This window comes from Mustela nivalis, assembly GCF_964662115.1.
Source record: "Mustela nivalis genome assembly, chromosome: 13".
Taxonomy (NCBI): Eukaryota; Metazoa; Chordata; class Mammalia; order Carnivora; family Mustelidae; genus Mustela; species Mustela nivalis.
Window position 1 is genome coordinate 50,285,530 of NC_139032.1, and position 26,847 is coordinate 50,312,376.

The following is a 26,847-nucleotide window of genomic DNA, read 5'->3' on the forward strand; positions in this document are numbered from 1 at the left end:
CTATTTTTGATGATGTGGAATACAAATATAGTACTGTTTTGAAGCCTTTTCTGCTAATTCTAACACCTGTGACAGTTTTGAGTTGGTTTGACTATTTTCATCATTATATTTGGTATTTTCATACTACTTTGTAACCCTGGTAATTTCTTTTTTTTTTTTTTAATATATTATTTATTTATTTGAGAAGATCACGAGTAGACAGAGAAGCAGGCAGAGAGAGAAGGGGAAGCAGGCTCCCTGCTGAGTAGAGAGCCCGATGTGGGGCTCCATCTCAGGACCCTGAGATCGTGACCTGAGCAGAAGGCAGAGGCTTAACCCACTGAGCCACCCAGGCGCCCCTATAACCCTGGCAATTTCTGTTGCATGCCAAACATTATAAATTTCACTTTGTTGGGCCTGGCTATTTTTTTACTTTCATACATATTCTTGGGTTTTTTTTTCTTTTTTTTCTTTTTTCCCTGGGACACATTTAAGTTACTTAAAAACATTGGGCCTTGCTTTTAAGATATTTTAGGCAAGACCAGAGTAAGAATAATACTCACTCTAGAACCAAGGGTTCATTTTGTATATGCTAAGTTTAAGGTGCTTATTAAGCATTCAGATAGAGATAGAATAGATAGCTGACAGGTCTCAAAGAATGAACAAGTTTTCTAGATGGAGAATAGAGAAAGGACATATCACAAAAAGGGAGAAGCATTTGAAAAAGCACTGGAACGTAAATGGCATCCAAACTAGTCCTTTACTATTTAATGTGCTTTGAGAGGTTTATATTATCTATACAATTTGAAAAAGCCATGCATAAGCACCACCAAGTGCTGCCTCATAATTAGGAAATTCAGGTGAAAATCCTTTTCCTCCTGTAAGTTTTATCCCAGGCAAATAGAAAAAGCCAAAACACATTATGAAACCCTAAATTGTAGAAACATTTTATAACTTTGAAATGTGTAAATTACTTATGATTGAATTCCTAACCCTATATTCCTATATTCATCATTTTGAATGTTCCAGATATCTTTCGTGTTTTAACATTTGCTACAAGATTTCCAGACAGTGCCTGATATATGGTAAGCATTCAACTGATATTAGGAGATATAATTTGTATTATTTCAAAAGCACTTTTCACTCACTTTCCTGGTGCAAACTGTGAGTCACAGGGTCACTGTGATTCATAGCTAGTGCTCTAAGTAATTTCTCGTCATTAGGTGTATGCATTTGCCTGCCATAAAAAGTAGAATATGATTAAATACATTATTACTCTATTAAAGTGTTATTTTGAATAAATACGTCCTGTCCATAAAGGTATTATTAGACTCTACACTTTCTTCTTCCTAAAAGGTAAGAGATATTACCTGTCCAAATTCCCCTAAGATGGTCTGAATCAGACTCATAAGGAGAGTTTAATATTGATACAAGTCTTAGAAGACCAGAAATGTTAACTTGGCTGTCAGGTACAGGGATACAACTGTAGGACTGGACAAGGAATATGAAGCCATAAGGTTGAAGGCAAATAAAGACAGGAAATAAGTGGGAGATAAAGAGTAAAGCAGAACCCGGGTAAGACCATCAGGATTAGGTGTACTGACTGGATATTTCCCCATCCTTCCCAGAACTCTGTCTTGATGTCTGTTTTTCACTAAATGCTTTGCTTATGATCTGGTGCGCACTTTCTTTCACTGCTTTTTAATTCAGGTTTCAAATAATTCCTCAACAAGAATTCCATTCTGTGTTGGGGATTAGGACTCCTGAAATGGATTCCACTTTCGTCTCTTTACTTTCCTTCATCTGTGAAAAGTGTAATTATTTTTTTCACCTTGGGGCTCAAATTTCAGAATTATAGTTAGCAATTTTCTTTTCATGAACTACACCTTCCTTTCTCCCTCCATGTCAAATAATTTTTGGGTGAAATGTATGAAAAGTCTAATACAATACAGCGGGAGTGTTTAACACTTATATATGCACACTTACATTATTGAGGAGCCGGAGTTAGGCTCTTAAACTGCAAAGCCATTGAGTAGTGACCACTGACCATTAAAGTTGTTCATGCCAGAAAGCCTCTTCCATCAAGTGCTGTATATAAATCTGGGGTTTTGATTTATTTTCCAAATGCTTTAGCAGATTCAAAACTCTACAAATTCATTTTTGTGGAAAAACTCTTGGCCTAATTGCAAATATCCTTGTGGGCTATCTCTGTAAAGAAGGGTAAATGCTATCTGTCTGGGCAAGAATGAAAGTCAGCCTCCTCGACACTGACAACAAAATGTAACTTCTTGTTCAGCTTGTTTCTGAAGCACATGAATCAATGACCATACAACACTCAGGCACTACTTTCAGAACAGAACTATGAATTAGCTATGACACAGCATTTTCGAAGGGCTGCCTAGAGCCTTTAATATTTAGGAAGAGTAGTTTAATGGATATGTTAACCTTTTATTTCTCTAGTTCAAGAAACTCTCTCCTGACACTGAAGGACTCAGAAATAATGTACCAGTATAATATTGTTTTATCTCTTCTCAGGAATGTCTGTGTCCAGGAGAATGTCAATTATTCCACTGAATGACCCAATGTAGCAGATGCCATTCTAGGCACTTTGGAGTATCAGGTGAAAAAGAGTCATAAACCATTTAAGATTGAATGCTGTGAATGCAACTATTGGGGTTAATAGCAAAACTTTCTATATGTGGAATACTAATGTAACTTTTAGAATCACTGGTGAGGAAAAAACACAAATTCTTATTTTTATCTCACCTACCTATTTATTCAATAAATATGCCCTGATTGCCTTCCACGTACAAAAGAAATTTGGTAGGAACCAGGGAGACTTCATCCCTACTTCAAGGAAAAAATGCACTAAGAAATCTCAGAAATATGGCAATTAAAGATGTAGCCGTGTTAAAACCCTAAGATCATTTAAATAAATGTAAAATGATCAGGTTCAGATAATGAAGCCTGAGGGAAAGAGTGGAAAATCAATTATATCCGAAAACTTAGTTTACAGGGATCCACTCTTATTAAGGTCATAATCTGCCTCACCTTCCTCTGAATATTTTTTTTTCATATGAAGTCTAAAACATCCATATTAAACCACCATGTTTTCCATGACAAAAAGTGCATTCTTCAAAATAAAACTCTACTTAAAAAAATAAGTCAAATAATGAGAAACCCTTTACTAACTCTATTTTTGGCTAAGTTGCCATGAAATGCAGAATGCATGTGTCATAATTATCTCATCAGATGACATCTATTTCTTTTTCTTTCTATTTTCTGTAATAATGCTGTTGTCCATTCTTATATTAAATTTTGCTTTACATGTGATCAAAGACAATTTTTAGAAGAAGCAAAGAAAGGCCAGCTTGATTAAAAATATGCAAACAAATGGAAAATACATCCTACACGTTAGATGGAAATTCTCAATTGTATGTGCCCATTTCTTATGGGCACATACAATATTCCCACAGCTATCACATATATTCTTTGAGATCAAGCACCATCTTTTTTAATATGCATATGGAGTACATGGTGGGGATAGCTGTGAAAAACTGTCTTAGGATTATTATTAGTTTTCTACTTTCTTTTTGATAACAGAATAACTTTTTTCCAGCTTTATTGAGATATAATTGACATAAAACACTAAGGTGTACAACATGTTGATTTGATATTGGTATACTGCAAAATGATTTTCACCATGGAATTAGCTAACACCTTCATCACATCACACAATGACCGTTTTTCTTTTTTGTGGTGAGAATATTAAAGATCTACTCTCTTAGCAACTTTCAGGTATATAATACAATCTTATTAACTATAATCAGCACACTGTACACTCTACCTTCAGAACTTTTTCATCTTATAGTCAAAGTCTGCATCCTTTGACCAACATTTCCCCATTTCCCTGACCTCAAGCTCCTGGTAATTATTACTCTACTCTGTTTCTATGATTTTGGCTCTTTTATTTTCCACATATAAGTGATAAAATACAGTATTTGTCTCTGATTTCACTTTGCATAATTCTTTCCTGATTCATCCATACTGTAACAAATAGCAGGATTTCCTGCTTTCTCATGGCTCAATAATATTCCATTGCAAAAATATATATATATATATATATATATATGCCACATTTTCTTTACCCATTGATCTATTGAAAGATTTTTAGTCCATATCTTGACTAATGAATAATGCTACAGTGACTATGAGAGTACAGGTCTATCTTGGAGATCCTGTTGTCATTTCCTTTGGATTCATACTCAGAAATAAGAAGGCTTGATCATACAGTAATTCTATTTTTAATTTTTTGACGAACTTCCAAAGTTTTCCACAGTAGCTGTACCATTTGACATTCCCATCAGCAATGCTCTCCACACCCTCACCCACCAACATGTTATCTTTTATCTTTTTGGTAATAGCCCTTCTGACAGGTGTGAGATGATACCTCATTGTGGTTTTGATTTGCATTTCCTTGTTGATTAGTGATGCTGAGCACATTTTCATGTACCAGTTACACATCTGTATGTCTCTTTTGGAAAAACAACTACTTAGATCTTTGCCCACTTTTAAACTGAGTTGTGTGTTTTTTATTGTTGTTGCTGTTCACTATTGGTTTGAATTAGTTCCTTATATAATTTGGATATTAACTACTTTATCAAATATGTGGTTTACAAATATTCTCTCCCATTCCATAGGTGGCCTTTTCATTTTGTTTATAACTTCCTTTGTTGAGCAAAAGTCTTTCAGCCTGATGTAGTCCCACTTATTTATTTTTGCTTCTGTTGCCTTTGCTTTTGGTATCAACTCCAAAAAATCATTGCTAAGACTCATGTCAATTACCTCTTATATTTTCTTCCAGGAGTTTTACATTTCCCACTCTTATATCAAATCCTTAGTCCATTTTGAATTGATTTGCATGTGTGGTGTAAGAGAGAAATTCAGTTTCATTCTTTTGAATGTGGTAATCCAGTTTTCCCGACATCATTTATTAAAGAGACCATCTTTCCCATCAATTAACTGACCATATATTCACAGGCTTATTTCTGGGCTACCTATTCTGTTACATTGAACTACACATCTGTTTTTATGCCAAAAACATACTATTTAATAAATAGTAATTTACTATTAATAATTTAGTAATTTAGAATATATATTTATATTATATAATACGTATTTATATCATAATATAACAATTTATAAACTTAATAATTTACTAATTACTGAAGCTTTATAATATAATCTGAAATGTATTGTGGTTTGATTTGCATTTCCCTCATGATTAGTGATGTTGAACACTTCTTCACGTATCTGTTAGCCATCTGTAGCATTCTTAAGAAAAAAAGTCTATTTAGTTCCTCTTTCCAATTTTTAAAAAATATTATTTATTTATTTGACAGAGAGAAAGAGATCACAAGTAGGCAGAGACTCAGGCAGGGTGGTGTGGGGGTGGGGGAATCTCTGCTGAGCAGAGAGCCCGATGCGGGACTCGATCCCAGGACCCTATGATCATGACCTGAGCCAAAGGCAGCGGCTTAATCCACTGAGCCACCCAGGCGTCCCCCCAATTTTTAATTTGATTTTTAGTTTTTGTTTGTTTGGTTTGGGGTTTTCTTTTTTGTGTGTGCTGTTGAGTTATAGGAGTTCTTTATATTTTTTGGATATTATCTGTTCATCAGATATATGACTTGCAAATATTTTCTCTCATTTCATAGGTTTGCTTTTCATTTTGTTGAATGTTTCCTTGCAGTTTTTCCATTTGAGGTTGTCTCACTTGTTAATTTTTGCTTGTGTTGCTTCTGAGGATCATAATTTGGTGGCATGGATTTTGTGAGGGTAAGTGTGTCCAGCCCAGGGGAGTGTATTACATATCTCCTCTTCTCATTCTCCACTTTCAGGGTCTTTATTTCAGGTGGGGTTAGAGATGTGATCCAGTCAACAGCCACTGGAAATACAGGGAGTTTCAGAGAAAGTTTTCTCTTATAAAAATCTCACAGAATTGCCTGCTACTGCCCTTCCTCCTACTTTCCCTGATCAGGGATCTAGGTTGAAAATGTGGCAGATATTTTGTGGTGATGAAGTATCATAGGAAAGGGTAGAAATCAACAGCTTCAAGATGTTGGAGGGAAGTTAAAAACCCTGGGTGTGACAATATTTTTCACAAGCTGAACCAACATTAGTAATATCTACCTATGGTTTTCATATCACATGAGAAAAATTAGCTCCTATATGTTTAGGCTACTATTAGTTGCAATTTCTGTTTTTGGCAGCTGAATAGATTCTTAATTCATACACTGCCATAAATTTTTACTGGTAGTACTCAACAAAGAATTTTTCAAATTGTTCCTTAATGGAGATGTCATGTATGTCACTTGTCACCCTCCCACTTGAATGGTCTAATTTAGGTGTTCACTAATTTTTGCCTGAGTCAGTCAGTGGACCTTTAATAACTGTGTGATAAATGAAAATGAATTAGATTTCCATAATATCCATTTATATTTTCTTGCTACATCAATTCTCTTCTTCTTCTAATAATATTGAGGTCAAAGGATTTATGTTTATGTAGCATAATTTTGATCATGACTTTCTTCTATTCATTAATACTAAATGGCTCCTCAGCATCTACTGAAATCCAAAATTCCTTACTCTATTATTTGAGTCATTCAAAATCTAGCCCTAATGTCTTTCCAACCTAATTTCATGTTATTGATTATAATCCAAATAAATAAAATTGCTGTCAGTTTTTCTTACATACCTAACTAATTTCGAGAAGGAGATGCTATTTCTCCTGCTAGATGACCTGCTGCTCTTCATTTCTATTAATCATCTGCTTTTCAGTTTCATCTCAAATTTCATCTCCTCCTGAAAGCCTCCAATTCCATGCAGCTTTCACCAAGATGGAACTAATCTTCTTCTATTCAGAACTATAACGTGGTCATTTATTTGTAAGTTTCTAATAGCTGACATATGTTGTTCAATATTATAGGTTTCAACCTACAGGTCTTTTCTACTCTAACATCTTTGGAGTAATATCTGTGCCTACATAAAATCTATTGAAGTATAATATACACAGAGAAATTATACACACAGAAAAGTATTAAAAAACCCCACAAGTATAGATGTTGATGAATTTTTAGGACCATGAGCACTTCTATATAACTATCACTTAAATAAAAGGTATAGCACATAACTAGCATCCAGAATCCTTTCCCATATCTCTTCCCAGTGTCCACCCCATGCTGAAAGTAACCGTTACTCAGACTTCCATTACCACATATTAGTTTTGCCTGTTTCCAAACTACATATAAATGTTATTCATTATGTATTATTTTGGGGACTGGCCTCTATTGTTCAGCATATGTTTATGAGCTATATTCATTTTGTTTAAACATTAGCAGTTTATCCACCTTCCTGAGTATAATATATCCTTTGTGTGAAGATACCCACAATTTTTATATATTCTACTATTGATAATTATTTTATCTGTTTCCAGTTTTTTGCTATTATGAATAATATTGCTATAAAAATTTTTTTGTACATGGGTTTGGAGAACACTTTGGATGCATTTCTGTTGACTACATGCCTACGTGTGTAATTTCCAAGTAATAATATATTTGTATATCCAGATACTCAGAATTACCAAGTGGAAACAATTGTTTTTTCTCTACCTGCATTGTAGGAAATTATATTCCTGTGGGACTGTTTCTCAACTTTTCATTCCAGTTATGGTTTCTTTGCCTATTCTTCTGCCAAATACCATACTAACTCAATCACTGTAACTTCATAAGGAATCTAATGTCTGAAGAGTTACATCTTCCATTTTTCCCCCATGTCAGGACTTTCTCTGCCATTCTTGTCATTTAGTTGACAAGTATGTAGTAGTTAGAATTATATTTAACCTTTTACAGATTAATTTAGGAAAAAGGGATATCTTTAAAATTCTGAGTCTCCTAATTTATGAAAATAGTATATACTTCCATTTATTAAGATCTTTAAATTTTTTTTGTTGGAATTATTTTTGTAGTTTTGTATGTGGAGGTCTTATATCTCTTTCCTTAGAATTATTCCTAGGTGTTTGATTTTACTTTTTTTTTTTTTTTTGCCTTATTAGACTGATAAGATTCTCCCAATGATATTGAATTGAAGCAACTGTAGAGGGAAACTTTGTCTTTCTCTCTTTCCAGTTTTCTTTCATTCAATATTTTACCTTCAAGTTGATCTTTTTTTAAAAAAAAAACTAAAGTATTAATGACATATTCGTTTCAGCACACAAAATTAATGATTCAATATTTGTATTTATTACAAAATGATCACCACCATAAGCCTAATAGTTTTTGTGGCAGGAATTTTGATATGTTTTATCATATTTTTTTAAATTATTGTTTTTGGTTTGATAAATGTCTTTAACATGAATAGGGAGAATTCATATTCTGATCAGAAAGGAGCATGGAAATTGTACTCCCACAGTAAACAACTTAAAAACTGGTCAAACATATGATATAAGTGTTTTTAAACATTGAGACAAGCAGGGCTATGATTCCTAAGAAAAGGGAAACAAGTCAAGTAGTACCTATGGTTTCCAGCTTTATCTCTAAAGGCCTTTCCAGACTGCAGTGCAAGGAGGGGAATGCAAGGAGGAGAACATGAGGAAAATGCTGTCATCACACTAAAGTGAAGAGCCTCATGGCGGAGTTTGGCTAGGCTATTACTGCTAGAATTTGTGAAATGTTACACCAGAGAGAGAGCTCTGGAAATCAAAAATGGAGCTGGATTTTTTTGTGGGTATGTTTCCCTATTAGTCTGCTCAAGCTACAATAGCAGATCACCACAGACTGAGTGGCTTAAACAACAAAAAATGTACTTCTTGAAGTTCTGGAAGTGGAGAGCCCAAATCAAGGCGCCTACTGATTGGATTCCTGGTGAGAGCTCTTTTCATGTCTTGTAGATGGCTGAGAGAATGTGAGCTTTTTAGTGCCTCTTCCGAGAAAGACACTAATTCTATGGGGTCAAGGTTCCATCCTTGTGATCTCAATTAAACATAAGTGTCCCCTTATAGAGCCCAGCTCCATATAGTTATATGGGGGGGTTGGAGCACCAACATATAAATTTTGGGGGAACCCCATGCAGTCCCTTACAGTTTCTATTGTCTCAATGTGTCTGGTAATTTTTTTATTAGACATCAGAAATTAAACATAAAAAGCTGTAATCTCTGGGTCACATTTTCTTCCTTCATAGGTATTTACCTGTCCTCCGGGGAGGTAGACTGAATGGGAGGCAGATCACTTTAATGCAGTGGAGTATAGTCTGCTTCAAAGTTGGTCTATAGTTCTCCTTAGGTTCAAATGCCTTTAGTTTTCCTCCATTCCTATGATGTAGCTCTTTAGTGGCTCCAACTGAGAGCCTGGAGTGTTTAGGGGGACCTTCCTTCTTGGCACAATCTGAAGTGGAATGACTCTTTCCTCAGCTACTTGAGCATGCTGAAAACTCTACTTTCTTTTGCAACATCCTATTACTTTCCCTTCTTAGCATCTTACCATGTCCTTCTTAAGTATATGCCTCAAAGGGAAAATGTCCACTCCCCACCTATGAACTATCTAAGATCTTTGTTCCCAGATCTTATTTGGCCATCTCAAAACAAAATTTATTCCCTAGCTCTGTGCAGCTGCCAAAATCATGTCCACTTAGTTCCCCTGGTTTGGGTTTCCTGCCTTTTTCTCAGATTCTCACCATCCCAGGACCCAAACCAGCAGATACCGTGAGGGGAAAAAGGTTTTCTGCTCCCATCTCTAAACTCTGTTCTTTCCCATATGTCTCAGTGACAATTAAATCTTTCCAATCAGATTTTTAAAAACTGGAAGCAGCTTATCTAATTGTTCTGACAGAGTCCAAATGGTCTCCCATGAGCTTCTCTGTCAAAAGAACTTACAGTGGGAAGTGTTCTAACATCAGTATCCTAAGAAAAGGGAGGTCAGGGGCCTAGGCTGAGGAAGAAGCCTTTGCAGAGTTTAGTCAAGCTGAGGAAAACTTTAAGGTTGACTTGATCACAAGCAGACTCAAAACCTGTGTGATATCATACCATACTTGATCACAAGCAGACTCAAAACCAGTGTGATATCATACCAAAACTCCTTGAGCCTTTTTTTTTTTTTCCTTCAGTCAATATTGGAAATAACAACCTAACAACATCTCTATGATAGTTCTATTTCCACACACACTTCATGGAAGAAGAAACCCTTTCTTAGGTGAGGTAAGTGAGTTGACCTTGGTCACATCTCTAGAGACATAGGGACTTCTATCTTGAGGTTCAGGAGCCTATTTTCCTGAACATTGTGTTACAGAGATGAAGTATACCTCCTCATTACATCATTTCCCTCTTTACACTCTCTTTATCATTGGGCGACCTTCATCAAAATCACTATGTTGGGGAAGCCTGACAAACTTAGCCTCTATTTCACTAATTTTGTACCCCTAGTAGTTACGCTTAACTCCAAACTTTACCACAGTTCAGTGTCACCAAATATTAAAAAGGAAATATAAATCCTTTGTATGTATTATATAGTTCCAAAGGAAATGACGCAGATTGGCATTTTTCTATCACTAGTGCTATCAGAGCCATATTGTAAGCAGCTCCTTTCCATTATGACAACAAAAACAGTAACTACCCATTTTGGTGAATAACAATATGTTCACCTCTGTGCCAGGAGATTTGCACCTTTTCTCAATGATCTTAATTACAGTCTTGCGAGGTTGTTTTTTCTTCCATTTTAGGTATGAGGAAACTGAGCTTTAGAGAGGCTACGTAACTTGCATAAGGAGATTCACTTTAATAATATCCATAAAGCATTAAAACTTAAATCTGAGATTTCATTCCATACTAGCTGATTCCAGTGTTTTCACTCGATGGCTTTTCTCTACTGCTCTGGTTCTGGGCCATTTGTCAGCTTCTTCCTCTTCTTCTTTTCCTCCCTTCCTTCTCGTCTGTCTTTCCTACCCTCCGTCTGCCTTCCTTCCTTCCTCTCTTGCCCTCTAGCCTTTCTTGGCAGCTTTCCTTTCATTCACTCAATTCTCATAAACTTGAATAAATCAGCATTTGGGGTAATAGACTTTCATATTTAAGCAACTGAAATGTTATATATTTATTAATGTAATATATAATTTAGGCATCTCCCGAAATGGAAGGCTTTCCCTTAAGTACTAGCAGTAATTAAAAAGGGGGGAAAAAGTTAGACTTTTTTTAATTGGGGAAAAAATGTTTCTTTCATCACAGGCATAAATTTATGTAATTAAAGAGCTTTTATAGTATGTTTCATTGATGTACGGTGGACGCTGTCTATGATTAAAAGCATTCTTTAAATTATGTTCTGCACCATCAAAAAGATGCTTAGGAACCCCTGTTGCAATGCTTTTCCATCCTAGCTAGAGAATTACCTGAATAGTTTATAAAAAGAAAAATTACAAATATCCAAGCCCCACCACAGAATGAACAGACATTTATATTTAAAAAATCCTCGTAACTGATTCTGATATACAGCCAAGCACTGAGAATCCCTGCCCAATTTTTTGATTAACGTTTTAACACATTGGCCAGTTGAGCATAAAAACCACCCAAAAAGTATTTACTTTGCTTCTGTGCTATATAAATAACCATATTAATGTTTCTGGATGTTCACCAAATATTTCAGTTCTCTCTTCTGGGTATCTGATTGGATTGTACTTCTCAGCTCCCTTGTGGCTGGGAGGAGCCATGTGCCTAATGAAATTGTATTTCTGAGCCAGAACATTTAACTGCCAGTTGAGTTAGATTTCTACTACTGGAGAAAGGAAGGGAGGAAGGGAGGGAAAAATGGTGACTACTAGATTACCATCAGTACCACCTGAGCTCTTCATAGAAGTAGGGTCTCAGACTCTGCCCAGGTGTACTGAATCAGAATTGGAAATTTCACGAGCTCCCCAGGTGAACTCATGCAAATTAAAGTTTGAAAAAGCATTGCTCTATTTGTAGCTTTTACTGGCACAGAGACCGACGGCATTTGAGATGCTGGCTGGATTAGCAATGTTTGAAAGGGTGGCCCATTTGTCGGCCTGGAACTCCAAGTGACTCTCATGGGCAAACCTCCCTGCCAAGTGGTGACAGGCATGTCCCATGAGCTCAGTCTTCATGTTTGAAGATGTGTGACTACCTTCTGTCCCACAACATATTCCATACTGACTGGATATCCTGCATGAATCTCCTTTCCCTTATCTTTGAACTCAGTTATAAAATATATAGTGTCGAATTAAAATCCAAACACCTGTGACTATTTTCAATTTAAACAAAATTTTTAAACACCAAATCAAAGATTGATCCTGGGAGGGAAATAAATTCAAGACTAGCCAGAGACAGGACAGAAGAAGAAGGGTACGTAAGCCACAGCAGAGGAGCGCTAGGCAGATTTTGGATTCATTCAGATCTTTGAAGAAATGGCTCTAAGTTGAGCCTGTAGTGAGCAGAGAAGAATGGCTGCCTCTGTTTCAATATTTGAAACTCCCTGCTACTAAAACCAAAGCCAAATTCAAGGGTAGAGAATGGGGAGAGAAAGATTATCACAACTTGCCATATGGACAGCCCTGTTTACTAAGCAAGGAAAAAAACAGGTGGGTGAAAAAGAGAGCAGGAAACAGAGAGAGAGAAGAGAGGAATAGAAATAGTAACAAAGGTTTCAGGCTTACCACAGCTTGCTCTTTTATTTCAAACCTAGAAAATAGCTCTGGGCATGCTTGCCTTGATGAACTGGAAAAGTTCCACACATTAAGGCCAGCAACCCTGACATAAGGCCATATCGAGAATGAATACATCTTTTCGATGAAGGGCTAATCTTGCACAAACACATTGCAGGGCGTTTTCAGGTCCTCTAATGACCCCCAGACTCTCTCTTGCACCATATTGTTAATGGAGAGGATATTTGTGCTAAACATTGTGCAGATTAAACTGGTGGATTATTTTAAAAAAACATTTTAAAAATATCATTCAGCCTTGTGGCCAGTCCATTCCTGACTGAGAAATACAAAATGTAACTGAATTTTCCTTGGCTTCATTAGTAGAGGCTTGAGAAAATTTAAAGGGGATATTACAACTTCCTTCCTTAAAACATGCCTGTATTTTTCTTTCTAGGGAACAACAGGATACCAGTGCTTCAGAATGGAAATGTGACTACTTTAGATGAGATGCCAAGTTCATTTAATCATTTAGGTACTCATATATTTAAAAAAAAAAAAAAGTGTGTCTGCTTTCTATGTGTCAGATGCTACAGTGGGAGCTCAAGATCAAGTGGGAAACAAGATCCACAAAGTCCTGTCCTTACGCAGTTTACATTCAAATATGGTATTGTGTCCTCTGTAAATTTAAGCCAAATACTTCCACCAGCAATGTTGATTTTCTGGTAACAGTCATGAACTCATCCTGCCTGGTAACATGGCATTTTATGATATACGAATTCCCATCTTCCCTGCTATATCAAGGTCTTTTTCCATTTCTGCATGTATTGTATTTTTTTGACCAACCATTTATTTAGCATGTCTTATAACACAACTTAACCTTCTGACAGTGCTGTTTTCCCAGCACATCTCTGATTTCTCTGTAGCGTCTCCAAAGTGGTAGGTGAAATAACAACATGGTAACAAGATATCTGTTTATCAGTTTTCAGCTTACACTGCAAATCTACGCCATATCCACAAAGGATATCAATTGCTGGCAATAGTTAGAGGCAGTCTTGGGACCAAATCAAGAAGTCTGCTACCCAGAGTGTTTTCAAAATCAAGCTCTAGGCTAGTGGGAAGGATTAATGTAGTGACTGAGAAATTACGCAAGGGGTATAATTTATATATCTATATAATTTATTGCTTGGGAAGATAATGAAAGAAAATGGTTAGGGATGTGGCATGGAACGAGTTAAGTTGGTCAAGTCCCTGTTGGAAATTAATGCTGTGAATGTTGAGTGTTCAAGCATCAGATGATTCCTTGTAGCAGTTTTATTCATTCCACTGGACCTGGCTATGTCCTTAGAGTCCTAAAACTGAGTCATACAAATCAGCTATTCCAAGAACATGAATGGGTCTCACTGCAGGGCTCAAGAAGTCACCAGCCTATCCATGATAACTTTGCTGCTTCCTTCCCTCACAATGCTGTTGAGAGAATCAAGAGAAGATATTCAGGAAATTGTTTCATAACCCATAAAGTACTTTACCTATGAGAAATGGTAAATTCTCTACCATTATCATACCCTATTGTAATTATCGCTGTGCTTGTTTTAAGGTAACCCAGACACTGAGATAACATGACTTGTAGGTCACAAGAGCAATGTTCCCCCAGGGAAACACATTCTGATATTGTCAGTGCTATCATTCTGATGCATTCATGGTAGGTAACTCTGACCTTTCATCTTCTCCAATGTTCTTGCCCTGCTGAGCTAAAATAGGGCAGTGTTCCTTTTTCCCTGCTTCTAGATGAAACCGCACACATGGGTTACAAATTGAGACCTATTTATGATGGAGAAAATAGGAGGGTGAAAATAGAGCGCTTATCAACTTGTCACAATATGAGGATGCTGGCAGGTTAAGTGTCATTCTCATGCTATCTTCAGAGGAAGAAAACTGATTTTCCTTTCAATAGATGTTAAAAGGAAAACTTTTAGGCTGTCACACATGACCCATATTTCTAGAACCTGGCCCGACTTGGCAACTGCAAATCTTTGTGAACAGAGCCATCCAGAGGATACCATTTTGAGGGAAGCAGGTAGGACAGAATGGTGAGACACGAATGCAGAACCAGAGAATAAGAAAGTAAGTACACTAGGAAAACAGTCATGAAGACTTCTTGAGTCAAGTTTAGCCATGAACACTTCCATGAACAGAAAATACAGAAGGTTATCTCTCAGTCTTTGTGCTTGGATGCTCCCAAAGGCAGACACATACATATCATATGCAATACATTGTCTGAGCTATCAGGTTGATGGACTTGTGAAAGAAGTTTGTCCGGGAAGTAATCCCAGGAATTACCAGTAGGGGAGTAGGAAGAGAAGAAAGCTTGCACAAGGTATGTTAGTAAGCTTGTGATTGCTTTAAGCACCTGGGACTCCATAAGTGGGCCACCTCTGGGAGAAGATGCGAATCCATCTCAGTGTAATTCCTCATTAGAAGCGAAGAAATTGGAACACTTATAAATCAATTTTCATTCGTCTTGGTGGAAGACTGCTCTCAAGGATGTTAATGCCCAGGACCCTCCATCTTCCATAGTCCTGCTAAGGACATCCCTCTTATCACAACAATCTTCAGGAAGTGTTTGAATGTTTTCAGGAAGAAGCAATAAGTGTTTATGGGATCATGAGTGCTGAAGGGACATGGGCAAGATATTAACAGTATCTCTTATATACACCATGTCCTCAGACTCTGCAATGTTTACTTCTGATTCTTTTTACTTGAATCTGATCCTTATTATTCTTATCCTTTTACTTTACCAAATACCACCTGTGGAGGAATGCCTCAGACTGTTATACAGGACAAGAAGGCATTTCTTTTTCTATTGTCATCTTTCATCCATGTATCTAGTGTACCACTACCCAATAGAAATGTAAGGTGAGCCACAAAGACAAGACACATATGTAATTTTAACATTTCCAGTAACTGTTTTTTAAGTACAAACATGACATTTTAATACTATATTTTATTTAACGTAATATATCTAAAATATAATTTCAAAGTGTAATCCACATAGAACTCTTGAGATATTTTACATTCTTTCTTTTGTCAAAGTATTCCAAATAGATGTGTATTTTACACTTACGGTGCATTTCAATTCAGACTACTGCATTTTTAGTGCTCAATAACCATATGTGGCTAGTAGCTAACATATTGGACAGAGCAGGTCAAGAGCCTCTCCACCTTTCATCTGGAATAATGGATACATAGGAGTGTCCTAATATATTGAAAGTTAGATCAACACATCTGTGGAAGCGTAAACAGATACACTGTGGCTGGATATGTTACGAATAGCTACTAGAGTTTGTCATCAGTTTGCAGGTTGGATATAGAATAGTAACAAAGACCAGATATACCTGCTTCCTTAAGCCCATCCTCTTATCCAGCAACATCAGTAACCCTAGATTTGTTGCCATATAAGCATTCAAATATCCAAGAATGAGGGTTGGGGGGAATCTTCCACTGATTGAAATGAAGTTTCTACACAAAAAAATATGTGTGGCTGGGACACCTGGGGGGGGGGGGCAGTGGGTTAAAGCTTCTGCCTTCAGCTCAGGTCATGATCCCAGGATCCTGAGATCAAACCCTGCATTCCATCGGGCTCTCTGCTCAGCGGGGAGACTGCTTCCCTTCCTCTCTCTCTCTCTCTCTCTGCCTGCCTCTCTGCCTACTTGTGATCTCTGTCTGTCAAATAAATAAATAAAAATCTTTTTAAAAAAATATGTGTGGCTTCCTCATGATTCACCTCCTGGTATTTATAATTTTGTATAGTCCTCTTCTACATTGTACCAGAGTTGGTCTCTGTTACCAAAAGAATAAAATATAGGTGATGGTACATAATTACTGAAACCAGGCTATAAAAGAGACCTCTTGCTATCTCTCCCCTTGCCCACTCTAGAAGAAGCCAGCTATGGTGGTGAGAGAATAGCCCTCTGGAGAGGTCTATGTGACAAGAAACTGATGCCTGCCATAGCCTCATGAGTGAACCTGGGAGTGGATCTTCTAGTCCTGGTCAAGTGTTAGAGACAGTAAGTTCAAGAATCTCATAACACTCGGAGGCAGCACTATCAGCTCAGGCACTCCTAGGTTCCTGACCCTCAGAAACTGTGTGAAATAATCAGCATCAGTTGTGTGGCTGCTTTGGGTAATTTGTTACACAGCAATAAGTAACTAATACAACATCCAATAAAGTAATTTCAATTATAGATAAACAAAGGAAGTATATTTCTATGCTTACAGACTGAGAGTTGTGTTCATTATAGTCAGATGGAAAGGAATAAGCATGAGTCAGAGTTGGAAAGATAAAATCAGACCCTGACGGGAAGAGAGTAGAAAGTGAGGGACATGAGGGAAGGGACTAGAACAGTCCAGAATTTCCTCAAGCAGCACAAAGATACCAAAAAAATTGTTTTCATTGTTTCTAGCCAAATGTAAAAGCATAGGGTCAGGACTGATTTATTAAGGGGAGGTACAAGGTGTAGGGGTCATCTGAGTGTTATCCAGAGCATCAACAATTAGAGAGAAAAAAAAAGAATAAAAGGGGAAAAAAAGTCTTCCTCATAGTGTTCAGGGCTAGTCCAGATTCTGAGACTATCTATCAGAGGCAACTAAAAATATAGTTATGCCCTCAATCTGGAATTTAGCCATAAGGATTAAAGAACGTTTTGGTTCTCCTTGGGACCAACACTGTAGAATGTTAACTACATTTCTAAAGTAGCCATGCCATGCCGTTGGGCATAGTGTACAGAATGCTTTACGCGAGATTCATTAATCTTATTAAATAACATGTCTTTGCTATTCATTGATTAGACACACAAATCATTCATCCCCATAAGGAATTGCAAAGGAATTTAAAGTCACTCAAAACTCAGCCTTGTGCTGCCTGTGGTTGTCAAGGTAACAAACACCTTACAATTCCAAGCAACCAGACCTCTGCAGACTATTTTGAAGCCACTAAGGGTATTAGCCACTCTTCCACCTCCCACTTCACGTAAGAGTTTTCAGAGGCATTCTCGGGAGAGCTAATCAAGATATTAAGTTTATCCGTAGACTGCCAGAGTGCCAATACCCTGTAGCAAGTTAGAAGAAATAAATATGATTTCTTTTGTGTTCCTTCAACCTCAGATGCCACATTCTTTAGAGCCAAGGAGAAGCCCCTCCTGCTGTCTGGGATGGTCACAGTAGCTGTTTTCAGGTCAGTGACAGGAGAGAGATCAGGAGTATGAGGATGCAAATTCTACTTGCTCCTTAATATTAAATGCAGTGATGATTCCAGATGGCGTCATTTCTTAGTTGCTTACAATGAGATCAAGCACTTTTAAGAATTATCTCATGTTTCAGATATTATCCTATAGAAAAAATGGACATTTCCATGCTCATTTTAAAGACGAAGAAGTTGGGGCTCAGTGTGTGGTTCAGTTCTTACTAAGGACAGGTTATTGCTAAGTGACAGAACCTGGACAGGAAGTCTGTCTGACTTCAGGGGTCATGCTCATGTCCTCTGTGATTCTTCCAACAGTCACCTCACCGCTTCCCGCACTTGAGTCTCTCCCTCCCTATTTCCTTTCTTGGACTACATTTATCCTTATATGCTTTCTCCCCATGACTGCAAGAACAGTCTTAAAAATATTAAAAAGTAAAGAATCAAAAGTTACTGGCATGGCTTGGGAGTTGATGAGTGAGCATAGAGGCCTGACATAGTGCATGGAAGGATCCTGAAGGTCCCTGAAAAGTCAGAGAGACGTTGACCCTTTACTTGCTATATTCTCAAAACTGAGGGATTACTGGAAGGACCATTAGCAGTGAAGGGTGTTCAGGGGCTCACGACAGCTCCTATTTACCAACTGTTATATGATTCTTTTAATATTTTAATGGGAGGTATGGTTATACTGGTGCAGACCAGCTGAGTACCAGCACTGACTGGCGGAATAAATTAATAATAACAAGACAGAACTCTGATCTTATGAATAAATGTTTTGTTCTAGAGTTTCCACCCGAAAAAAAAATGTAGAAGAGTTTACTGGGTAAGAATACATATTTAGTCTCTCACATAGGGATTTGTAATAGCAGTACTAAGAGTATGATACACCTAAAATGAGGGCTAGTGGTTTTAGCCATCTATATAACCCTAGATCCCTCAGAGCTGAAAATCTCTGCATTTAATACTAGTAATTTATAAATAGGTTGATCTTCTTTATTGGTTTCCCATATTGCCCTTGTAAAGATAATGTGTAAAAACAAAACAAAACAAAAAACAAAAAGTAAGATAGTGTGTGCAAACTGTTCACTGAAGAAAATTCTAAATATGAATAGAATTTGGGCTTCTGAAATCAGTTTCATACTTTGGGCATAAATATTTTAGTATACTGCTTTAGGGATTCAACAAATGTATAATTATTTCTGTTCATGATAGAGCTCTCTGATGAGCAAATAGTAGTAAAATGTTTCATTTGACAACCAGAGGGGAAAAGGGGAAAGAATGGTAGAATCTTCCAGAAGACTGTTGACATTGCAGGACTGCACTGAGGAAAGCTTCTGGAGCTAACCCACACTGTCAGCCAAATGAGTACCATTAACAAGCCACATGAGAAAGTGAGTAGGTGTATTTCCTTAAATAACACAATTAAAATGTTCTGTATCATTAGTAGTATCCTAAAAATCTTCTATATCTAATGTACCATCAGGAATATCTTCAAAAACATTTTGTATCTACTCATATAGCTATGAAACAATAAGTGAAACAACTTAAAAGCAGGTAAAATTCACTTGAAATATCTTCAGGTAAAATAATTAAATTGTGCCTTAGAGATTTCCACATAATACAATAGCATTTAATGCCCAATAGTAAATATTTCTCTAAGAGGACTTCACTAATAAATGGACAATTCAGGCTATCCAAGGGAATGAAAATAAATATCATTTCTTTGGGGCCTTGCTATCTCCATTTAACACAAAAGCACCCATTGAGACACAAGAGTTAATACTGTGCTAAGCATTTTATTAACGGATTTTTAAGTTTCCGGTTGAGTCATGAATTTTAACCTTTCAGCTGTTGTTGTTGCTTTAGAGAGTGAATCTTATATTGCCACTGCTGCTATTCCTGCTATCATATCCAAAGAACTTTGGATTGCTATGATTTTAACATATAAAATCATCCTGCACATCCCCTACCTCGGCCTAAAGTTCACACAAAGTTTGTCGATGCTGGCAGTGAGAGACTGAAACTACTATTGCCACTTCACTCCTCTTTTGGGGGCAGTTTTGCGATTCCTCCCACAAAAAACAAAAACTGTACTTTCTTGATTTTTGAGTTCAGCAGCAGACTTGTTTGGGTCAAAGGAAGGTGGGCATCAGTGACAGTGTGCTGGTTCCTAAGCCAGGCATTATGAGGCCTCCTGTGTTTCCAGCTTGTATTTCAGCCTCCTGTTACTGCCATGAAAGCAGCTTCTTCTGGATGACTGCCCTTCCTTCAGCTCCGGCCCCAGACTAAGCATGCAAGGAGCACAACCAGGGGAGCACACCTAACCAGCTCCAAAGCCTGAAAGAGGGCCATGCAGCCAAGTCCAGACCAGAGGAGCTGCCCTAGTGCACTGAGAGGTGAGAAGAGTGGATGCTGACTGGTATGTCACTCAAAGACTTCAGAGTTGCCTGTTACACAGCTCTATATTCTTAGTAATTAACTGATACCCCAGAAGTGGCCTTTTAGTAGGGAGTCAATAAGAGGTAAGGTCGTGGTGCCTCAAATGACCTCCACTTTCTCCCTGACATGCCATTCGTGCCCCCCCCCCATTCAAATTATGAGAATGCAAAACTTCTCAAGTGGCAAGAATAGCATCAGCAAAGATAACCTATGGTTCAGTATATGCTAGCAAATAAAAATGATTTAAAAAAAAGAAAACTATTGAGACATAAAACTAAGTAAACCAAATATGTAATAGCTCATTTAACTGGTTTGTCTTACCATTTCATTTTTTAAGGTAATAGACATACTATCACACTATTTTTTTTAAATGTCCAGTTTTCAATAAAAAGGACCACTAGAGTTCAGTAATTAGAGAGGACTGCCTAGCTTAAATATTCACATCCTTCAATCTGATCTAATGAAAATAAAAATCTATTTTCTTGGGACAGTCCATTAGGGAACACAGTAAGTAAAATTTCTCTAAATATTAAATCCATGTGGTTTACTACAAATAACACAGTGAGGCACATAATTCATGTGCCAGCCTTGCCTGTGAGAATTCTGCAAATTTGTTTTGGGTCTAAATGCTTCTAACAGTTCCTCTTTTACATTATATTTCAGATTACACAAGCTGTAGCTTTATATATATATATATATGTACATTCAGACATGGCTCTGTCTTCCCTGAGTGAGAACGAAAATAATGCAACCTGCCAAAAACTGCCTCGTAGCTTAGTGAAAGTTTCTAAAGAAGAAAAATAGCAGAGCTCTCAAATTTCTTCACTGTAGAAAGAGGTTAATGCAGTTCCAGACAGAGGTCAATGCATTGATCAGCGCTGCCTCAAACAAGAAGGCAGATCTTTTCACAGTGTTTATAATACATCTCAAAATTATCAAAACACTGTCAGTTTCACCTTGCTTTTTTGGTTCATTAAGCAAAAATTTCTATTTTAAAAATCTGCTGCAAAACCGTAATTGTGGACAGAGTTCCACGTGCATCTCCATGAGAAGTGTTTAATTTAACTGCACCTAAGAACTTTTTAAAATAAATATCATATAAAGTACTTTCACCCTTTATAGATACCATATAAAAATGGAGGATTATAAATCGCCTCAGATGGAATTTGAAACTTGATACAAATTGAAGAATGTACAGAAAAAGCAAGGATATCTCCCTTCCCCATTTCCCCTTCCCGGAAAGACTGCTTTTTCGTCAACCGTGGAATGTCAGCATTCTGTCTCCTTACCACACAAGGAACAAAGGAACAAAACAAACCCTTATTTCACAGTATTGACTGATATCGCTGAGTCAAATACCCCTGTCTTTCTTTTTGCAATTATTATTATTAACATATAATGTATTATTTGTTTCAGAGGTACAGGTCTGTGATTCATCAGACTTCCACAATTCGCAGCTCTCACCCCAGCACATACCCTATCCAACCTCCATCATCCAGCCACCTCACCTCCCATTCTTCCCCGGGGCAATCCTCAATGAGTTTCCTGAGATTAAGAGACCCTTATGGCTTGTTTCCCTTTCTGGTTTCTCCTTGTTTCATTTTTTCCTTCTCAAGAAGACAGTTTTCACCCATCCCCTACTGTGTCTGCTTACACTAACCACCCATTCATTCATTTATTCATTCAACAAATACTGATTCAACACCCACTGTTTGATAGGAAGCAGTTGATCTGAGGGGGGTGGGGGGAAGACAAGGCCTGAACATTCTTGGAGTTTACAGTCTGACAGCAGAGATGCATGCCAAGCGCAAAGATATGGAGATAAAGAAAGAAATCATTTCAAATAGAAATTAGTGCCATGAAGGCAAAAAAACAAAAAACAAAAACAAAACAAAAAAAAAAACAAAGCACCTAAAACACAAAAAACAAAAACTGGGCACCCTGAAAGAGAATAAGCAAGCTCACTTAATTTAGATGGGGGTGGCCAACCTCGGAAGAACTGACATTTAAGCTGAGACCTGAAGAATGCAAAAGCACTGGCTCTGAATGAAGGCTCCAGGCAGTAGAGAATGTGCCTGCGTGGGCTCTGAAGCAAGAGACACTGGAGCCACCTCTCTGAAATTTTGGGGAGATTTTCTCTGTACCATCGTTTCATTCGTAGGTCACGGCACTTTAGACTTTTATTTTCTCTTAATATATATATTCTGTTTTCAAAGGTGCTTCAGGGCAGAGAACTAGTTTAGAGCCATTTTTATCACCCATCATAAACTATCACGTATTCCAGGGTCAGAGACTTAAATGCCTCCAGGGTTTACACTGGGGGGAAGCTGATGAGGAATAATCATTTTACTCTTAACCCAGAGGATGGGATTTTTTTTTTTGTCTTCCCACTGGACCAGTCAGGCTTCAGTAAGGAAAACAGAAGTCAGTCTATGTATTCTAAGTATAATATAGCGGCTCTGCACCTCACCAGCTGTGTCCGATCCAAGCATCTATATTCTATTCCCTCTGCACCTGTTCTCTAGCTTCTCAATCTCACTGGTGCCTCTTATGTACAGACCAGAATCCGTGCTGACAGAGGGATTATAAGAGGGATTATATCTGGATTCTGGGGTGTGTAGTGTGGAGCATCTCTTCTGCATGACCTTTTGTCAACTCAGCATCCACATTTACCATTTTAGACACAATTAAACTTTCAAATAACTTCTTTTATCTAGCATGATGCAACCCATTCCTTGATCAACCCAAGACTTGCCCCCCCCTTCTTCCCCAATTCTGAGATGTAAATTCCATTCTGTCCCTGTATTCATCTTGGGGTAATATTCTTTTTCTAGCATAGTCATAATCTCGCTTTATCATCTCGTAGCTTAAAGATTAAATGTGTAGCATTAACCGCTGTTAATATTAACACAGCATATACTAAATAATAGGGGGAGGAGAAATAGTTAACATATAAAAATATAATTATGAAACAAGAAAAACATTAATAGATACTACAAATCTCCATTTCTGTGAGGAGCCAAAAGTTTACATCTCCTGTCTCCACTGCCCTTTAGGTGAGCCCTTTGTCCTGTGCTTGTATCTCAGCTGATTGGGATTCTTTACTTTTTAGGGTGACAATAAAAATCATTCATGAAACATCTGAGCTATTACTAGTCCTGCCTATAATCAGTTGTAGTCTCTCACTTTTCACACAGTGTCCTGAAGAATCCCCTGACTTCCATACCACTTCCCCTGTGCCCTCATGGGATCAGTCATTGAGGTCAGTTAAGTAATCGCCTATTTTGTCCGTGTTCAGCATCAGAAGGAATCCAGCAGTAAGTGCCAAACTCAGCAAACTCAGCTTCCAGTATAGGAATAGTTATTGTGCCTCTTGATACAAGCACCACTGTTACTAGACCCTGTGAGCAAGCAAACTCAAAGTTGTGGGTATAAAAAGCAAAACAACAACAACAACAACAAAAAATTGTGTGTGTTATCAGGGGCAATTAAAAGAGAAGCAATGCCCATCTCCATCCTTTGTTCCCAGATTGGAGGAATGGCACCACTTATTATTCAGAGAATCAAGAATCAAGGATTAAATTCAAAGAATGAAATCAGTTATAGCACAACACTTCAAATACTCAACCTCTTACTTAAGAATTGGCATAACTGAGCCTTTGGTACACATTTTACCTGTTTCCACTAGACTACCATCTATTTAGATTTTAGGGAATCAATGAGCGAATTCCAGGAGTATAAGCATATTGCTTTCCTTATTTTGCTGTTAAATGACTGAATACACTAGTCCAAAGCAGTGTCCTATAGGATACCTTGACTGTAAACAAAGCATTCAGTAAGTGCTGGCAGAGGTGTATGGGAGAGAAAAGGCAACTATATACCCAGAATGAGAATCTATTCCAATGAGGAAATATTGCTGCTATTTCTAGAATTAAAGAAATCCAAATCTTGTCCCCAAATGACTGGTTCTATTCTGCCCTGAGGCACACTATTGTATCAAGGGTTCAGCATTGGCTCCTTCTGTTGGCAGGTTGGAATGAATGCAGCTGTGGTGGTCGCCAGAAAATAACTATTGGGGGTAACCTATGTCTCTTGATACCACACATAAACCTCCATCTCTATTACTATGGTTACATTGATCAAAAATCTATTGAACATACATAGAACATCTCCAATTTTGGCAAATATTGGTGAACGCTTTCAGTAAATATTCCTAGAGAATGCAGAGATCTCCATTCATTGCCATTTTCAGAGGTCCATTTATGTAAGTCTTCACTAGTTTTTCCAATGACATTTCTTCCAAATGTTGACTAGTGCCCACAAATTAATTCAGATCTATATTTCTAGCCATGCCTTCTTTCATGTAATGTGAATAACAGATGTATGGTACAAAACTCTGCCCATTTGATGGAATTTCTCCACCCCCGCCCAATAATTTCCTTAAGGCTACACCTAAGTGAAACTTTAATAATGCAATCATTTACTTCAGGGTTATAGCAACATGTCACTCACCACCCCCTGTAAATCTGACCATTTTTCCCCTTTTACACTCAGCTGGTGATAGAGAACTCCTCCTGAGGAGCCATAAACTCCTCATGGGGCCATTTTCATGGGGTGAAAGAGATGTTAATATAGCAGGAATGAATACTTGTCATGGAAGCCTAACCTGTTCAGGATACTTATGTCTTCATGTCCAACTTGAGTCAACTTCCATTTATCTAGTTGATGACTGATTGCTGCTGTGTACGCCCTGTTTTATGACTTTGATCTATCCACTAAATTATGAGCACCTCAGGGTGCATGTATCCCACTGTCAGGAATTCAGTCCATATAAAGGTTTGGTGGCAGGCCAGGAACTAATTATCAACAAGAGAATATTTTCCTATATAAGGAGGCAGGACTCTAGGGGGCTGCACTGTGCTCTTACTTTATTAATAGTTAGCAAAAATGCTCCATACAGTATCCATAAACCAGTTCCAGGTATAGGGAACTTCAAACACTCTGGATCTATTATATGATATTGCCCAAATGGGAGACTTCAACAGCGACTGGGACTGGTTGCTGAGTCTCATTCTTTTCTGAGACCTACTTAAACCTGGCCTCAGTTAAAACCATCACATCACTACATTCAAACAAACATCCCTTAGCTTACTAGGCCTCAGTCATTCATACACGCTAGGGGGATTCATGGTATTAAGGCACTTAAATATATCGTACCAACTCAAATGAACCAAGTATAGAACATATTCATATAAAATTGTGGGGCAAAAACTTTATATAGTCATATAAACTTATTGGACATGTTATTCAATTCTCAGAATTCTACTCCTGTTTTATAAATGCCCTGATTTTTTTTAAAGATTTTATTTATTTATTTGACAGACAGAGATCACAAGTAGGCAGAGAGGCAGGCAGAGAGAGAGGTAGAAGCAGGCTCCCCACCAAGCAGAGTGCCACCAGGACCTTAGGATCATGACCTGAGCTTAAGGCAGAGGCTCAACCCACTGAGCCACCCAGGTGCCCCATCCCTGATTTTTTAATAGGAGACAAGATAAGGCTGTGAATTCAACTTACATTGTAACTCAGCCACTTACATGATCAAATTTAGCATGTAATTCTCAAAAGCCTCAACCCTCCAAGTTAGATAAAATAAAAGATGCCTTGACAGCAGTCTAAAATTAGCTCTTCTGTTCTCGGTCTGTGTCATTATCTAAGACCTGTATACAAGCTTTACGGTAGAACTGGAAAAAAGATGCTCCAGTTCATAATTCCATTCTGATGTCTCGTTACAAAAAAAGTTTGGTCTTGCTTTCACAAGCACTTCATTCCAACTACAGATAAGTCATTGTTTTTGCTACTGCATGCTACTGACTACCAGGGTGCCATTTTTCCAATAGCAATTCAATAATGTCCTTACTACCTTAACATCTTTTGAAACCATCTCAGACTCTTCTATTTAATATTCTACTTCCCTAAAACTACTCCATGTATAAATACACATCAGTCAGAATTTTGTCTAAAAATATTGTATGGATCCCCATTATGATTTTTTTTTAATGAAAGAAATCAGAGTTTTACCTAACTATGAGAAGGTCCGGGGGGTGCAAGATCACAGAAGTCCTTGCAAACCATCAGTGCAGCACAGATACAAAGAAAAGCATAGAAGGTAGTGATGGTAATGCTGAACATATAGCTAACAACTCAAGTTCTTTACTTTTGATAGATACATGAGTATATGAAATATACTACTTTGCTCTAATGTAACAATTGTCACTTCATTCCAATACTGGGAATGCAATAGGGAACGGTGCAAACTGTAGCAGCCTAGAGGAATCACTACTCTCTTCCAGATGATTATTTCTAAATGGAAATGTGGTTTAAGGTTTCCTAGAATTTCTTGAAATTTCAGATGATCACGCCTGTGGGTGACAAAGCATTCATTCTATAGAGTAGGTGACCAAGTGCTTATCATGAGATGGAGTGATAGCAATACA

At 37.5% G+C, this 26,847-nt stretch overlaps 1 long non-coding RNA gene across 4 annotated transcripts in view; it reads left to right on the forward strand.

The window, feature by feature from the left end:
- LOC309846267 overlaps positions 1-13,471 on the forward strand; it is a 25,891-nt gene extending 12,420 nt beyond the window's left edge. For 3 of the 4 annotated variants that reach the window (XR_014301826.1, XR_014301827.1, XR_014301828.1), the window contains exons 5-7: positions 1,009-1,064; positions 2,515-2,599; positions 13,133-13,471. This is a non-coding gene — a long non-coding RNA (uncharacterized lncRNA). Of the gene's footprint in view, positions 1-1,008; positions 1,065-2,514; positions 2,600-8,780; positions 8,821-13,132 lie in introns of those variants that run through there. The other variant, XR_014301829.1, reaches the window with a different exon arrangement.
- The last annotated feature ends 13,376 nt before the right edge of the window (positions 13,472-26,847 follow it).